Source organism: Canis lupus, chromosome 26 (assembly GCF_003254725.2).
Source record: "Canis lupus dingo isolate Sandy chromosome 26, ASM325472v2, whole genome shotgun sequence".
Classification (NCBI taxonomy): Eukaryota; Metazoa; Chordata; class Mammalia; order Carnivora; family Canidae; genus Canis; species Canis lupus.
In genome coordinates, this window is record NC_064268.1 from 26998347 (window position 1) to 27016656 (window position 18310).

The 18310-nt window shown below is 38.4% G+C and overlaps 1 pseudogene; it reads left to right on the forward strand.

Moving 5' to 3' along the window:
- LOC112676305 (sodium/glucose cotransporter 1-like) overlaps positions 1–18310 on the forward strand; it is a 90797-nt pseudogene that overhangs the window by 65092 nt on the left and 7395 nt on the right.

Genomic DNA, 18310 nt, shown 5'->3' on the forward strand with positions numbered 1-18310 from the left:
AGAAGATGTGGTCTATGTATACAATGGAATATTACTCAGCCATTAGAAATGACAAATACCCACTATTTGCTTCAACGTGGATGGACCTGGAGGGTATTATGTGAGTGAAATAAGTCAATCGGAGAAGGACAAACATTATATGGTCTCATTTATTTGGGGAATATAAATAATAGTGAAAGGGAATAGAAGGGAAGGGAGAAGAAATGGGTAGGAAATATCAGAAAGGGAGACAGAACATGAGAGACTCCTAACTCTGGGAAACGAACTAGGGGTGGTGGAAGGGGAGGAGGGCAGGGTTGGGGGTGAATGGGTGACAGGCACTGAGGGGGGCACTTGACAGGATGAGCACTGGGTGTTATTCTGTATGTTGGCAAATTGAACACCAATAAAAAATAAATTTATTATTTTAAAAAAAAGAAATCTCTGTTTCCCTTAATGAGCTATCATAGATAGCTCTGTGGATATATCTCATTCCTATTTCAACCTAGTTTTACTAGCTGTGCTGTCTCTCAGGGTACCAGGTTTGTTTATTCATAGAACCTACATGGAAAAAAAAAAAAAAAAAGAACCTACATGGAGCACTTTTTCTCCTAGGTGCAGCCACTGGAACAAAGCAGGTGGCTTCCACGGGAGTCTTCTGCTGCTGAACTTTGACAAGGCCAAGCAGAACCTAAAACACTTTTTATTGCTAAGTAACAAGTGTAGGAGATATCTCTAAGCCTTATTCACCTTTCGGTCTGCCCCAAGACGTGCCTCTTTAAAAAAAAAGATTTTATTTATTTATTCATTCATAAGAAACACACACACAGAGAGAGAGAGAGAGAGAGAGAGAGAGAGAGAGGCAGAGACACAGGTAGAGGGAGAAGCAGGCTCCATGCAGGGAGCCTGACGTGGGACTTGATCCTGGAACTCCAGGATCACGCCCTGGGCTGAAGGTGACACCAAACCGCTGAGCCACCCAGGCGGCCCCAACATGCCTCTTTTTTTAATCCTAATTCCCCTCCAGCTTTAACAGAGAGAAAGGCTTTGCTTCAGCGTTCCCAGATTTGGTCTTTGGCTGCAGGTGGCGTTTGGGGTTCTCATAGGCGATGCCTCCTCATAGGTTAGGAAATATGTCACTGTGCTCTCTAGGACCCCAGAGTGCCCTGGGCTTTGCAGACTTGCCTCTCCGCCCCATCCCACTCCACAGCATGATCACCTTGCTCACTGAGGAAGAAGACGCAGCAGAATCACATATATCTTGGACTCTAGAGAGGAAGCAGCTAAGGGAGAGGAAGAAAGAGTACAGAATGGCCTCTCCCTCCAGCTAGAGCAGCTTCAAGAACCCAGACTTTCTCCAGCCTTCTGACCAAGGGGTAAATAGATTTGATGGAGCATACTAGTAAAGAGCTCTTGGGGTGAGAAGAACCTGGAACCACTTGTCTCTAGCTCTCAGAAGTGGCCAGACTCACATATCCATTTGCACATGCCAGGTGCATAAAGCCAGGAAGCCATTTATCATAGAAGCTTGGCACCTCTCCGTGTTCCTGGAAGAGTATGCCTTTCCAGTAACCCAAATGCTCTTGGCCCTGGATTCTGGGTCTCTCCTCTGGCCAGAGCTAGGGGCCAGACACTGCCAACTACTAAGGTGTGATTCTCAAAATCTGGTTTTCCATGTATACCACTGTATTATTTGGGGTTCTTGATGGAACATGAAGAACATGAACCTTTTTAGCTCCTCTTCCTTTGGAGTTAGTGTTACCCTCAAGCCATCTGGTAGCAAAGTGGTTGCCAGCAGCACCAGGCCTCTAGCCCACCAGCTCAGCAACTCCCACAAAATGTTTCCTTCCCCAATAGTTCCAGTAAAAATCCCAGATGTGTCTTAGTGAACTCAGTTGAGTGATAGGGACCAGTCATTGTGGCCAAGGAGAAGGAATTTCCAGAACAGCCAGGCCTGGCTCCTGGGTCCTTCCTATACTACCCTGAGTGTCATGGAGGTTCTGTTACCCAAAGCAGGAGGCAAGGAGAGTGGGAAGATATAAATGGATGCAGCTGCCCCCCAAGTTTTTAGTCTCAAGATGTTTGGTAACCAGTGCTTAAGCTAGAGAGCTGTCCCCAATCAAATAGCTTGCTTTGCCGATAAACTGGGGCAATATCCTGCTTCTTTGTCATCTAAGTTGATTTGTTGTTTTGGTTTTTTTTTCTCAGATGGTAGCTACTGAAGGACATATCACATTCATTCCCTTTACATCCCTTTGTCCAGAATTTCTTCCCAAATGCTCTGAAATAACACCCCCATGAGGGCTAAAGCAAGTAAGGTTATGAGCTGCTCATACATTAGTATGTGGGGATGAATAATCTGTCTGCTTTCCTGACACCTAGTGGCGGTCCCTGGAAGGCTTGTCTAGGTCACACTGATGTGCTTGGAGGTCAAGCAGTAAATGGTAGAAACACTGATTCATCTGTCTCCTAGGTGCCTAATTCCCAGCCCCAAGCTCCTGAGGAGTGTGTAGGATCATGAATTAGAACAGTCACCAGTAGATCAAGAATCTGACATCCACACAGTGTTACCTAATTTGCTCCCCTTTCCCTCAACTCAGATTTTAGAACTCTGAGGCGGACACATTGGTGTGACTGTTATCTCTCTTACAGATAAAGTGGCATGTGTTGTACCTTCAATATGTAAGAACTATTGTGGCATCAGAACTGGCTGCAGCTCCATCGCCCACCCAGTGCTGATGTAGAGCTGCTGCCCAGAAGTAAGAGGTAAACCTGCCATAGAAACCCCACGATCTGTGACCCCATTGGAGGCTGTGCCTTCAGTCTTTAAGTGGATGGTTAGTAGCAAAGATAAGGTGGCTTATCTACCAGGCAGCCCATCTTTCTGAGTAGAAATGTTGGCCGTGAAGTGGGGGGTATATTAGTGAGATAGACGGAGCCTTGCTTGCCCTGAGGGAAGGAGCCAGGCCTCCTCTCTCTTCATTTCTCACACACTCTTCATTTCATTTCTCCTCTTCATTTCTCACACAGTTATACAAAGTACACACCCTCTCAGAGGCACAGCCTGTGCCCATGATTTGCATTGTTCGCTTCCATGGCTTAGCTGGTGCCTTTGCTCATTCATTCCACAGGAGGGCTCCACTCTATACCAGCATCGTCCTAAGCCATGAGAGTGCGGAAATGAGCAAAACCCAGTCCTGCTTTCAAAGAGCTCATGTCCAGTGCAGGGCCAGGGAGGTGGGCAGTTCACCAAGAGGGAGATGGCTTTCGCCTCAGCCATTTCCCCAAATCCCTGAAAAAGGGCCAAAAAAATAGTACCATTTTTTAATGGTACTATATTAGCTCAAGATCAATGGGAGCTTTGGAGATCAAAGTTGAGACAATTCCATAAAATCCAAGAGCGATGGAATCTGACCAAGGGAAATCCTGACCATTCCCACAGTTCAGGAAGGAAGTTGTCCAGGTTCTGCAGCTGAGTCTGACCTAGAGCACCCAGGGCTTCAAATGAGGGTAGGCTGCAGGGCACCTGAAGGGAAGTAGATGCAAGGATACTAGCCTTTGCCTGGCCAACTAGTGTACTGAATACAGTAGGAGTCTTGCTGAGGTGGGCCTCCAGCTCAGGCTCCGGTTACCTTCAGGCTCTCCCATCAATACATAGAAATGTCTCTGTGGAACAAAGTCCCTGCAGTAAGGCAGTCTTTCAGGTGAAAATACTAGACTGTTATGTTTATAGTTCACACTTCAGGAGTGCTTGCTCTCTGTTAGGCATTATGTTAACCCATCTGCTTAATTTAACTTAATAACAGTCCTGTGTGGTAGGTACTTTTATGCCCACTTGACAGACGAGGACACTGAGGCACAAGGAATCACATCCCTCGCCTCCATTCCAAACCTTCTCTGAGCTTCTGACTTCTTATCTGTACAAGTGGGACAGCAGTGGTGTCCATCTCACAGGGCTGTAGGAGGATCCTATAGGCTAACGATGCCCAAGGAAATAGACTGGTACAAAGTAACTCAAGAGATGTTAGCTCTCTGGGGTGCCTGGGTGGCTCAGCGGTTTGGTGCCTGCCTTTGGCCCAGAGCGTGATCCTGGAGTCCCAGGATCAGGTCCTACGTCGGGCTCCCTGCATGGAGCCTGCTTCTCCCTCTGCCTTTGTCTCTGCCTCTGTCTGTGTCTCTCATGAATAAATAAATAAAATATTTAAAAAAAAAGATGTTAGCTCTCCTATGACATAAAGATACAGGAAGAAACTAGTAAGTCTCATCACAAAGGAAGACAAATGTAATGCTTTAATCTATCTTAGAATGCCACTCCAAATAAAATTTGAATGTTTTGTAGGAGAAAATGTGGTATGCAGAAAAGTGCCTTGGGAGGCCTAAGGCATCTCCTGGCATGGCCAGAGAGCTGGCGGTCCTGGAAATATCCCTTCTCTTCCAGGCATACGAGGCTTGATGCTGTCCGCACTATGGGCCTCTCTCATGTCCTCCCTGACTTCTATTTTCAACTGTGCCAGTGCCCTGTTCACAATGGACATCTATAACCAGATTCGGCCTATGGCCACTGAAAGGATCTCATGGTAACAGGAAGGTGAAAGACTCTTCTAACCATTCTAGTTACTGCTGTCAAAGAAAACAATGCCCACCAGAAGTGATTATATGAAACATTTAGGTTATCATACTGTATATAGAATTATCTTGTTTAAATACAGTGTAGTTGTACCTTTTTGCTGCAGTTTTGTGATGAAGATGTATTGTTTTTATAACCACAAAGAAACATGTTTCCATTTGGGAAAAAAAAAAGTTATAATCACAATGACTTAAAAAAAATCTAGCATAGTTTAATGTATCCCCCAAAATAGTCCTTGCATGGAAATTTACATAATTATTTCATTGTCTCATTTAGTCCTCGTGACAACTGTAAAGGTAAATTTTACTGTTCTTTTTCTCATTTGTACCAATGTGGGGGAAGTGGCTCAGAGAAGGAAATCCACCTGAGATCACATAATATAAGTAAAAGAATGTGTCCATGTCAGGGCCATGCTGTTAACCATGATACCACATGGCACCATGATAAGCACAGGGTAGGGGATGCATAGGTATAAAACATGGTTCTCATCTTTATTCCATGGGATTTTACATTGGCTGCCCACAAACCACACATGTTTAACTTCACCTACATTATGTCTAACATATTTCTTTTATCTCACATCAGGTTGCATGTTGTTCATTTATTTTATCTTTAGCCCCTGCACTTGATTTTTCTTTTATTTTTTTTTTAAATTTTTATTTATTTATGATAGTCACAGAGAGAGAGAGAGAGAGAGAGAGAGAGAGAGAGAGGCAGAGGGAGAAGCAGGCTCCATGCACCGGGAGCCCGACGTGGGATTCGATCCCGGGTCTCCAGGATCGCGCCCTGGGCCAAAGGCAGGCGCCAAACCGCTGCGCCACCCAGGGATCCCTTGATTTTTCTTTTAAATGTGATTAGCATTCCATAGTTTTTTTTTTTTTTTTAGGATTTTATTTATTTATTCATGAGAGACACAGAGAGAGAGGCAGAGACACAGGCAGAGGGAGAAGCAGGCTCCATGCAGGGAGCCCGATGTGAGACTTAATCCCAGGACCCCAGGACCATGCCCTGAGTGAAAGCAGATGTTCAGCCGCCAAGCCACCCAGGCGTCCTGCATTCCATAGTTTAAAACCAGTTTTAAAAAATAAAATAAAAATAAAAAAATAAAATAAAAATAAAACCAGTTTTCTGAGAAATTTTAAGCAATAGATACTAGTTTTATTTAAATTGTTATGACATAGAAAAAAAGGAAGGCTTAAATTCATTTTATGGAACTCAAGAAATTTATGTACCCAAACCTAATAAATATAGCATAAAAAATTTAGAACTAAAGACTAATCTTACTTTTAAATACCAATGCAAAAATTGTAAATAAAATATTAGACACAGATCCAACAATATATTAGAAGAATGTTAAAAGAATGATATCTCATTACCAACTGGGACTTTTTTCCAGAAATACAAGATGGTTCAATATTAGGAAATCTAGAATTATAATGCCCCATATTATTAGATCAGAAGAGTAAAAATATGTGTATCTGTTCTCTAAATGATGAAAGTATTTGGTAAATTTCAATGTGATAAAACATGTCTATTTTACCCTAAAAGACAACATTATACCTAGTGAAGGAACTAGAATGGAAGAGGCAAGAATGTCCTCACTTACCACTATGTTTATACTAATAATATATATAAGAAGACCAACAGGTGAAGTTAGTTATCTAGGACTTTAAAATAACCATGATTAACATAAACAAGAAAATACAAATATGTACAAAACAGATGAAAACCTTGAGAATTTCACCAGAAAATTAGAATTCATGTAAGTTAAAAAGGCTTTTCTAGAATTGAAAAATAAATATCTGAAATTAATAACTCAATGGATGGGCTAACAACTGATTGGATATAGCAGGTGACATGATTAATGGATTGGCACTGGATCGAGTGACAATAGCAAAACTGAAACACACACACAAAAAGAAGATATACGTGGTGTGCAATCAGAAGAATAATATATATGTCATTGGAATCACAGAAAGAGAAGAACAATTTGGGTAGAAGCAATTTTGAAAAGATAATGGCCAAGAATTTTCCAAGACTGAAGGATAGTTGGCCAGAGATTCAAGAAGTTCCACAAATTATAAGTAGGATAAATACAAAGGAAACTACTGGACTACATTGTAGCGAAACTGATAAAAATTGAAGATAAAGAGAAAATCTGTAGAGCAGCCAGAGGAAAATAAATCAATTACTCTCAAGAGAGCATCAAAGAAACTGATAGAATTTCCAACAGAAACTGTAAAACCCAGAAGACAATGGATTGACATCTTCAAGTGCTAGGGGGAGAAAACCCTGCCAACCTAGAATCCAATACTCATCAAAAATATTCTCCAAAATGAAAGTGAAGTAATATATTTTCAGGTAAACACAAGTTGAGAGAATTTGTTACATTAGATTTTCAGCATAAGAAACACCAGAGGAAGTTCTTCCAGCTAAAGGAAAATAACCCAGATAAAAGAACTGAACTTCAAAGAAGAATGAGGAGCACCAGAAAGAGTAAATATGTGGGGAAATACAAATGTAGATTAGCTGTTGAAAACATTAATAAGAAAAAAACCCTCTGGGATTTATAACATATGGAAGCAAAGCATAGCAACAAGAATAGCAGAGAAAATGAGCAGAGGCTAAATGGAGCTTAAATATTTGCAGGTTCTAGAGTTATTTGAGATATGGTAAAAGATAAAACTTGTACCAGACTATGACATATCAAGGGTGAGTGCAATCTGATCTCTAGACTAAGCAGTAAAAGAATAGTTCAATAATGTTTAACTGACAACTTGCTTAAAGGAAATATGGAATAACTCCAGTTCTGTTGAGATATAATTGACATATACTGGATTAAGTTTAAAGTGTATAACATAATACTTTGGTATATGCATATATTGTGAAGTGATCACCACAATACGTTTAGTTAATATGCATCACCACACATAGTTACAAATTTTTTTCTGGTGATGAAAATTTTTTAAACGTCTTAGCAAGTTTCAAATATACAATAGTGTTGTTAACTATAATCACCATGCTGTACATGACATCCTCAGAAGTTATTTTCCTTATAACCGGAAGCTTTATCGTTTAACCTCCTTTGTCCAGCTCTTCCATACATGCTTCACCTCTGGCAGCCTCCAATCTGCTGTCCATTTCTAGGAGTTTGTGATTTTAGATTCCACACGTAAGTGAAATCATATGGTATTTGTCTTCCTCTGTCTGATTTCACTTAGCATAATGCCCTCAGGGTCCCTGTATGTTGTCACAAATGGCAGAATTTATTTCTTTTTGGGGGATGAATAATATTCCACTGTATATACGTACCAGCTTCTTTATCCAAACATCTGTCAGTGGACACTTAAGATTGTTTCCATGGCTTGGCTATTGTAAGTAATGGTGCAATGAACCTGGGTGCACAGATATACTTTCCTAACAGTAATTTTTTTCCTTTACGTATATACCCATATGTGGTATTACTATATTATGCTAATTCTATTTTTAATTTTTTGAGGAACTTCCATACTGTTTTTGCATAATGGCTGCAAAAATTTACATTCCCACCAACAGTATACAAGGGATCCCATTCCTCTACATCCTCATAATACTTAATATTTGTTATCTCTTGGCTTTTTGGTAATAGCTATCCTTAACAAGTATCAGATGATAGCCCACTGTGGTTTTAATGTGCATTTTCCTGACTATTAGTGACGTTGAGCACTGTTTCGTATATCTATGGGCCATTTGAGTAACTTCTTTGGAAAAATGTCTATTCAGGTCTTTTGCCTAGTTTTTAATTGGATTATTTGGCATTTTGTTTTGTTTTGCTTTTAAGTTGTATATGAATTCCTTATATATTTTGGATATTATCCCCTTATCAGACTTGTGGTTTGCAAATATTTTCCCCCATTCTGTGGTTGCCTTTTCATTTTGTTGTTTCTTTTGTTGCACAGAGCTTTTTAGCTTGACATAGTCCCTCTTGTTTATTTTTGCTTTTGTTGCTTGAGATTTTGGAGTCATGTCCAAAAAACCATTGCCAAGACCCATGTCAAGGAGCTTATTCCCTATGCTTTATTCTAAGAGTTTTAAAGTTTCAGGACTTGTTTTAAGTCTTTAACCCATTTTGAGTCTTTAAGTTTTGTGAGTGGTATAACAGAGGAGTCTAGTTTCATTCTTTTGCATGTGAATATCCTATTTTCCCACAACTGTTTTTTGAAGAGATTGTCTTTTCTTTATTGAGAATTGTTGACTCCTTTGTCTGATATTAGTTGATCATATATGCATAGTTTATTTCTGGGCTTTCAATTCTGTTCTATTATTTTATGCACTTGCTTTTATGCCAGTGCCTACTGTTTTAATTACTATAGCTTTGCGATACAGTTTGAAATCAAGAAGTGTGATACCCTGCTGGGGATTTAACCCGAAGATACAGATGCAATGAAACGCCTGGACACCTGCACCCCGATGTTTATAGCAGCAATGTCTACAATAGCCAAACTGTGGAAGGAGCCTTGGTGTCCATCGAAAGATGAATGGATAAAGAAGCTGTGGTCTATGTATACAATGGAATATTCCTCAGCCATTAGAAACGACAAATACCACCATTTGCTTCGACGTGGATGGAACTGGAAGGTATTATGCTGAGTGAAATAAGTCAATCGGAGAAGGACAAACATATGGTCTCATTCATTTGGGGAATATAAATAATAGTGAAAGGGAATAGAAGGGGAAAGGAGAAAAAAATAAGTGGGAAATATCAGAGAGGGAGACAGAACATGAGAGACTCCTAACTCTGGGAAATGAACTAGGGGTGTTAGAAAGGAAGGTGGGCAGGGGTTGGGGGTGACTGGGTGATGGGCACTGAGTGGGGCACTTGATGGGATGAGCACTGGGTGTTATTCTATATGTTGGCAAATTGAACACCAATAAAAAATAAATACATTTTTTTTAAAAAAGTGTGATACCTCCAGCTTTGTTCTTCTTTCTCAGAATTGCTTTGGCTATTCAGGATCTTTTATCATTCCAAACAAATTTGAGGATTATTTTCTCTATGTCTATAAAAAATGCTATTGGGATTTTTTTTGTTTTGTTTTGTTTTTGCTATTGGGATCTTGATAAGGAGTGCATTGAATCTATAGATGGCTTTGGGTAGTATGGACATTTTAACAATATTAATTTGTCTAGTCCATGAACACAAAATATCTTTCTGTTTATTTGTGTCTTCTTCAATTTCTCTCATCAATGTCTTACAGTTTTCAGTGTAGAAATCTTTCACCTCCTTTCTTAAATTTATTCCTGAGTATTTTGTTGGTTTTGATGCTATTGTAATTGAGATTATTTCCTTTATTTCTTTTTCAGGTAACTCATTCTTAGGGTATAGAAACACCAGTGATTTTGTATGCTACTGTATGTTGATTTTATATCCTGAAATTTCATTGAAGAGAAACATCTTTAAAATAAGACTGAGGGGGATGCCTGGGTGACTCAGTGGTTGAGCATCTGCCTTCGGCTCGGGGTGTGATCCTGGAGTTCTGGGATCAAGTCCCACATCAGGATCCCTGCATGGAGCCTGCTTCTCCTTCTGCCTGTGTCTCCACCTCTCTCTGCGTGTCTCTCATGAATAAATAAATAAAATCTTAAATAAATAAATAAATAAATAAATAAATAAATAAATAATAAATAAGACTGAGGAAAGCTTAAAGAAAATGTGGTAAAATGCATATCATAGCAATTGAAACATAGATGCAGAAATTTTTAACAAAATATTAGTAGGTCCAGCAACATAGAAAAAGAAAAATACACCTTGACTATCTGTGGTTTATTCCAAGAATGCAATAGTTGGTTTTTTTTATTCAAAAATCAATCAATGTACTTGACCACAAACTGAAAACATGAGAAAATCATATACTCATCACAATAGATGAATTTATAATTTAGAATGTTTAATACCTCTTTTATTTAAAAAAAATTCTTAGAAAATTTAAAAGAATTCCTTTACACTGGTTCTTTTTTTTTTTTTTTTTTAAGATTTTATTTTTTGGGGAATCCCTGGGTGGCTTAGAGGTTTAGTGCCCGCCTTCAGGCCAGGGCGTGATTCTGGAGACCCAGGATCGAGTCCCACATCAGGCTCCCTGCATGGAGCCTGCTTCTTCCTCTGCCTGTGTCTCTGCCTCTCTCTCTCTCTCTCTCTCTCTCTCTCCGTGTGTGTGTGTCTCTCATGAATAAATAAATAAAATCTTAAAAATAATAAAAATAATAAAAATAAAAGATTCTATTTATTTATTCATGAGAGACACACACAGAGAAAGAGAGGCAGAGACACAAGCAAAGGGAGGAGCAGGGTCCATGCAGGGAGCCCAACGTGGCCTGAAGGATCCCCCTCTCCCCCTCTGGCCTGAAGGTGACGCTAAACCGCGGAGCCACCAGGGCTGCCCTACACTGGCTCTTATATATTGAAAAACCTATAGCGCATATTATACCTAATGTTTACATCTGAAAAACTTTTTCTCTGAGTTTAGGAACTAGACACATATGTCCACTATAACCACTTTTATTCAGCATTGTGCTGGAGGTGCTATGCTACACAAAAGGTAAGAAAAGGAGACAAATGGCCTGAGGATAGAAATAAAATTATCATAAAATACTTTATAGACAAACTGTTAAGAGTTAAAAGTGAATTTAAGACTCATATCAAGACTGATATGTCAATTATATCTCAATAAAACTGGAGTTATTCCATATTTTCTTTTAAACAAGTTGTCAGTTAAACATTCTTGAGCTATTTTTTTACTGCTTAGTCTAGAGATCAGATTACTCTCACCCTTGATATATCATAGTCTAGTACAAGTTTTATCTTTTACCATATCCCAGATAACTCTAGAACCTGCAAATATTTAAGCTCCATTTAGCCTCTGCTATTCTTGTTGCTATGCTTTGCTTCCATATGTTATAAATCCCAGAGAGGTTTTTTTCTTATTAATGTTTTCAAAAGCTAATCTACATTCGTATTTCCCACATATTTACTCTTTCTGGTGCTCTTCACCAAAAAAGAAAAGCCAAAGCAATTCTTCAAGATGAGCCAAGCTGGAGAATTTAAGTTAAGAGATGCCAATATCTACTGTAAAGTGACACTAATTAGACAGCATGGTTTTTTGGCACAAATATAGGCAAATCAATGAAACAAAATACAGAATACAGAAGGCCCACAGGTATACAGTCACATTATTTATGGCAAAGATTTCAGTGTAATACAGTAGGAAAAGTGAGAAGGGTTTTCAATAAATGGTCCTGGGTGATTTGGCTATTTATGGAAAGAAGAATGTTGATTCTTACCTCACAAAATCTGTTTCTGTTGTATATCAGATTGTGAAAGATAAAACAATAAAGCTTTTTAAAAAAGAGATGTATTTATTTATTTATTTATTTAAGAAAGAGAGAACACATGTGAGTGGAGGAGGGGTAGAGAAAAAAAAAATCTCAGGCAGACTCCCTGCCAAACAGGGAGCCAGATGCAGGGCTCAATCCCATGACCCTGAGATCATAACCTGAGCCAAAATCAAGAGTCAGCCACTTAACCTACTGAGCCACCCAGGTCCCCCAAACAATAAAGCTTTTATAAGAAAAAAATGGGGGGCACCTGAGTGGTTCAGTAGGTTAAGCATCTGCCTTCAGCTCAGGTCATGATCCCGGAGTCCTGAGATCAAGCCCCATATTGGGCTCCCTGCTCAACGGGAAGCCTCCTTCTCCCTCTTTCTCTGACTCTGTCTACCACTTCCCCTGATTATGTGTGCTCTGTCAAATAAATAATTAAAAAATAATAATAATAAGTGGTCAGGATGACACTGGATTGCCAATCACATGTCATTTGTATCAACTGTACCTTTCCTTACAAATCAAAACCACAATGAGATACCACCTCACAGCAGTGAGAATGGTGAAAATTAACAAGACAGGAAACAACAAATGTTGGAGAGGATGTGGAGAAAAGGGAACCCTCTTGCACTGTTGGTGGGAATGTGAACTGGTGCAGCCACTCTGGAAAACTGTGTGGAGGTTCCTCAAAGAGTTAAAGATAGATCTTCCCTGTGACGCAGCAATTGCACTGCTGGGGATTTACCCCAAAGATACAGATGCAATGAAACTCTGGAACATCTGCACTCTGATGTTTCTAGCAGCAATGTCCACAATAGCCAAACTGTGGAAGGAGCCTTGGTGTCCATCGAAAGATGAATGGATAAAGAAGCTGTGGTCTATGTATACAATGGAATATTCCTTGGCCATTAGAAATTACAAATACCCACCATTTGCTTCAACGTGGATGGACCTGGAAGGTATTATGCTGAATGAAGTAAGTCAGTCAGAGAAGGACAAACATTATATGGTTTCATTCATATGGATAGGATAAACACTAGTGAAAGGGATTATAAGGTAATGGAGGGAAAATGAGTGGTAAATATCAGAGAGGGAGACAGAACATGAGAGACTCCTAACTCTGGGAAACAAACAAGGGGTGGTGGAAGGGGAGGTGGGCGGGGGGTTGGGGTGACTGGGAGACTGGCACTGACGGGGGTATTGAGGGGGGCACTTGATGGGATGAGCACTGGATGATATGCTATATGTTGGCAAATCGAACTTCAATACAAAAATATACAAAAAGAGAAAGAAAAAAACCCTGGGGACACCTGGCTGGCTCAGCGGTTTAGCACCTGCCTTCCGCCCAGGGCATGATCCTGGAGTCCTGGGATCAAGTCCCACATCGGGCTCCCTGCATGGATCCTGCTTCTCCCTCTGCCTGTGTCTCTGCCTCTCTCTGTGTCTCTCATGAATAAATAAATAAAATCTTAAAAAAAAAAAACTGTACCTTTTTTAACATGGTTTAAATAAATTTTTACATCATCTAGAATTGTGGGCACACATCAGAATACAAACTCCAACATCTGATTTATGACTTTTGACTTGTATATTCTGTAATGTCAATACCGTTCAGGATTTTGCCATCATCCATGCATCTTTTGGCATGCTCTTGGGAGAAGCCATCTTGCCAGATTGGATATCTGGTAATCAGACTTGTCAAGCTAAATCACCCCGTTAGTGTATTTCAGTCCTGATCTTGGTGCAGGTTATTTGCCTAGCTTGTTTTTGCTGGTATACTTAATGAGCAGGATGTCCAGAAGCATCTTCACTATGATGGCTCTGTTCATCTCCCATACTTTCATTATCCTTTCAATATCTGCAATAATGATCCATCTCTAATTCTTGATATCAATAATTAGTGTGTGGAGGGTTATCTTTATTTGATCAAACTTGCCTAGGGGGTTGTCAATTTTAATAATCTTTCCAAAGAACCAACTTTTTGAATTGTTATTCTTTTGATTTTTGTCTGTTTTCCTCCATTGATTTCTGTTTTTCTTTCTCATCTTTTCTTTTCCTTCTGAATTTACTCTACTTTTCTTTTTTTCCATCTTAAAGTGGAAATTCAGATCATTGCCTTAAAGCCTTATTTTTTATGATTACCTTTTAAAGTTATAAATTTCCCTCAAAGGCCTGCCTTAGCTGCATCCTACAAATTTTGATATATTGTGTTTTCATCTTCATTCAGTTCAAAATATTTTCTAATTTGCTTATGATGTTTTTACTCTATTCATGGATTATTTAGAATTTTGCTGTTGGATTTCCAAGTTTTTGGTACTTTGCTTTTTTATTGTTGATTTCTAAGTTATTTACATTGTGATCTAAGAATACACTCTATATTACATTTTAATCTTTTGAAATTTGTTGACATTTCTTAATTTTTGTCTGGTATTTCTGTTGTATATATAGCTTTATATATATACACACACACATACACATACATACACTCAGTATATTCTATAATGAGCAAGGGGTATTAAACTCTTCAGTTATGATTGTGTAGTTGTCTATTTCTCCTTTGCTGCAATTGTTTCTGTATTTTTGCTTCATACATATTGAAATTCTCATATTAGGTGTTTGCACATTTATGCTTGTTATGGTTTACTGAGGAATTAATGCTTTCATCATTATGAAATGTACCTTTTTGTCTCTAATGATATTCTTTGTCTTGAGGCTCACTTTGTTATTAATATAGCCCATCCTGGATTTTTAATGCTTAGTGTTTGTAACATCTTTTACTTTTAACCTTTAAATATATTTAAAGTGAGTCCCATGTAGTTGGATCTTAATTTTTTTATCTAATCTGACAATCTCTGCCTTTTGAAAATTAAGTCCATCTGCATTTAATATTATCATTAATATGATTGGAAATAGTTTTTAATATTCCATTTTAATTTCTTTTGGTTTCTCTAGGCATTATAATCAGCATTATTAATCTATCTTAGTCTACTTAAAGCTAATACTGTATCATTTTATGTAAAATGTAAATATCTTAGAACAGTATATGTCATTTTTCCCCTTCCATTTTTTGTGTTATGGTTGCCATATATTTTATACATTGGTGCATAATACAGTGATAGCAATATAATTTTTGCTATAAGCAATTGCCTTTAAAATAAATTAAAATAAAAAATATACATATAGCATTTTATATTTACCCATGTTTTATCTTTTTGGTGCTCATCATTCCAACCTTTAGGATGGAGTTTTCAATATGTGTTATTTCCCTTCACTCTGAAGAATTTTCTTCAGCACGTCTTATAATGCAGGTCTGCTGGTGACTAATTCTCTCAGTTTTTGGTTATTGGAAGATGTTTTTATTTTGTTTTTATTTTTTGAAGGATTTTTTGCTGGATACAAAATTCTGGGTTGACAGTGTTTTTTCCCACCACTTTAAAGATGCTCTTTCATTCTCTTCTGTCTTCTTATTTCTTTTTTTTTTTTTTTTGTCTTCTTATTTCTTATAAGAAAAAAGTCAGCCATAGCTCATAGTGCTGCTCTTGGTATGTAATGTCTTTTTTCCTATGGCTTTCAAGATTTTCTCTTCATTTTTGGTTTTCACCAGTTTTGTTATGATGTGCTTAAGGGTATGTGTGCATGTGTTTATGTTTATTCTGATTTGGTTTTGTTGCGCTTCCAAATCTGTAAATTAATGGCTTTCACCAAATCAGGAGAAATTTTTTATCATTATTTCTTTGTATATTTTTCCACTCCATCTCTCCTCTTCTTGACTTTATTTACACACAGATTAGTCCTTTCTACATTGTCTCACAGATCATTGAGGTGTATTTGCTTTACATTTTTAAAATTTGGGAACACCTGAGAGGCTCAATTGGTTAAGTGTCCAACTCTTGGTTTCAGCTCAGGCCATGATCTCAGGATCATGGGCTTGAGCCCCATATCAGGCTCTGTGCTCAGAGTGGAGTTTGCTTGACATTCTCTCCCTCTGCCTTTCTCCCCAACTCATGTGCACACTCTCTCCCTCAAATAAATAAAATCTTAATAAAATAAAAGTTAGTGAACTCTATTAAAAATTTGTTTTCTCCCTGCTTCTCCCTCTGCCTGTGTCTCTGCCTCTCTCTCTCTCTCTCTCTCTCTCTCTCTGTGTGTCTCTTGTGAATAAATAAATAAAATCTTTAAAAAATAAAGAAATAGGGATCCCTGGGTGGCGCAGCGGTTTAGCGCCTGCCTTTGGCCCAGGGCGCGATCCTGGAGACCCAGGATCGAATCCCACGTCGGGCTCCTGGTGCATGGAGCCTGCTTCTCCCTCTGCCTATGTCTCTGCCTCTCTCTCTCTCTCTCTGTGTGTGACTATCATAAATAAATAAAAATTAAAAAAAAATTAAAAAAAAATAAATAAATAAAAAATAAAGAAATAAAAATAAAAATTTGTTTTAAATTTTTCCCTGTGTTCTTCAGTTTAGATTTCTATCAGTCTGCCTTTGGGATTATTGGCCCTTATACCATTTCCAATTCATTAAAGCCAACCAGTGAATTTTTCATGCCTTATACTGAACTAGAATTTCAGTTCTAAAATTTTTATTTTGGTTCTTTTTTAAAGTTTTTATAGTTTCCAGTTTTCTGTCATGATTTCCCATCTATTCATTCACAACCTTCATTTCCTTTAAGTCCTTGAACATAGCTATAATAGCTGCTTTGAACTCCTTGTCTGGTGATCTTAATATCTGATACATTGTGGGATCCATTCCTATTGATTACTTTTTTTTTCTTGACTGAAGGTCATATTTTCTTATTCCTGTGCCTAGTAAATTTTATTGTATACTGAATATTATGAATAATACATTGTAGAGATTCTGATCGTGGTCTCCTAAAGTATACAAGCATGCAGGTAAATTACCAGTTGATCACCTTAAACTCGTAGAGTCCTGGTTTTATACTTTATTAGGGTGGGTCAGTTTCTGTCTCACTTAGTTTTATGGCAAATTCTTAGTCTTGGGATTTAGTCTCTATTTCTAAGGCAGGCTCTTTAGAAGTTTCAGGGAAAAGCCTAAGTTAGGCCCTCTAATTCAATGAGATTCAAACTCCCAATTTCTATCTTTCCCACTGTAGGCAGCCACTGAAGTCTTTGCTCAACTTTTTCTGCTTTCCAGCAGGTGCTTGTTGGTAGATTATTTGGAGATTCTTCCACACATGAATAGTCCAGGGATCAGCCAAAGGCATAAGGGAAGTTTATACACAGATTGGATCTCCTTGCTCTGTGGCTCCCTCCTTTCTAGAATTTCTCCCCAACATTCTCAACCACTCTGAATCCCCAACCTCCATCTTCTGACACCTCAGCCTAGTAAGGGTGAGGCTCTCTGCTTAACTTCTAGCCACCCACACCATGCAGGCTAGGGAGAGCCCTCAGGAAAAAAGCTGGGTAATATAGATAGCACCCAGTATGGTTGTATCCTTTCAAGGATTAAATCCTCTCCTATTTTTGCCTACTTTTGGCTCCCTTCAGTGTTATTGCTTTGTATTTGACCCACAATTTATCATTGTTATCTGTGGGAGGGTTAGTCCCAGGCAAACTATCCTGTCATTGCTTGGGTGGGTATTCACATCTTGTATCTTCTTTGACTATCAAGGAATTAGTCCTTTGTAACTTAGAGTCATTCACTCTGAATAATAATGTTTAAGCCCTTGTTGACTAAGAGCTAAGATTTATTCATCTTTGGGATGATATTTGATTTAGTGTAATTTTATATATGAACACATTTTAAAACTTTTACTTAGAAAAAGCAATGAACATTTGGAGCCTCAACTCAGTTTCATAAAATTTTCAGCAAAATTTAAATGAGTTTCTGAACCAGTTGCAATTCTCAAAATCATGTGCTTACTAACCTGTCTGAACTATCTTAAAATGTGTTACCCTGAAGAAATTAACACTCCAAATGTGAAAATCTATCCATGATCTAGTAACAGGCAAATGGACACTCAGTGTCCATTTATTTTTAATAGATAGATATTTTTATTGACAGGAGAGGAAAGCTCATTAAATTGTCTTTGACTATTGGTTTAATTTACAGGTTTTTGTTATAATATTACTTGCTGTCACCATCATGTGGGTCCCTGTTATACAAACAGAGTACAGTGAACAACTGTTTGAATACACGCATGCAGTTATGAGTTACCTGACCCCACCCATTGCTGCCATCTCTCTGCTTGTCATATTTTGCAAGAGAATCACTGAACAAGTACGTAGGTGTTGGCATGGCCACTGCATGACACAGTGTGAGGGCTTGCCTTCATATCATAGTTGTCTTTGAAAGACCTGCCTTGGGCAGCCCTGGTGACTCAGTGGTTTAG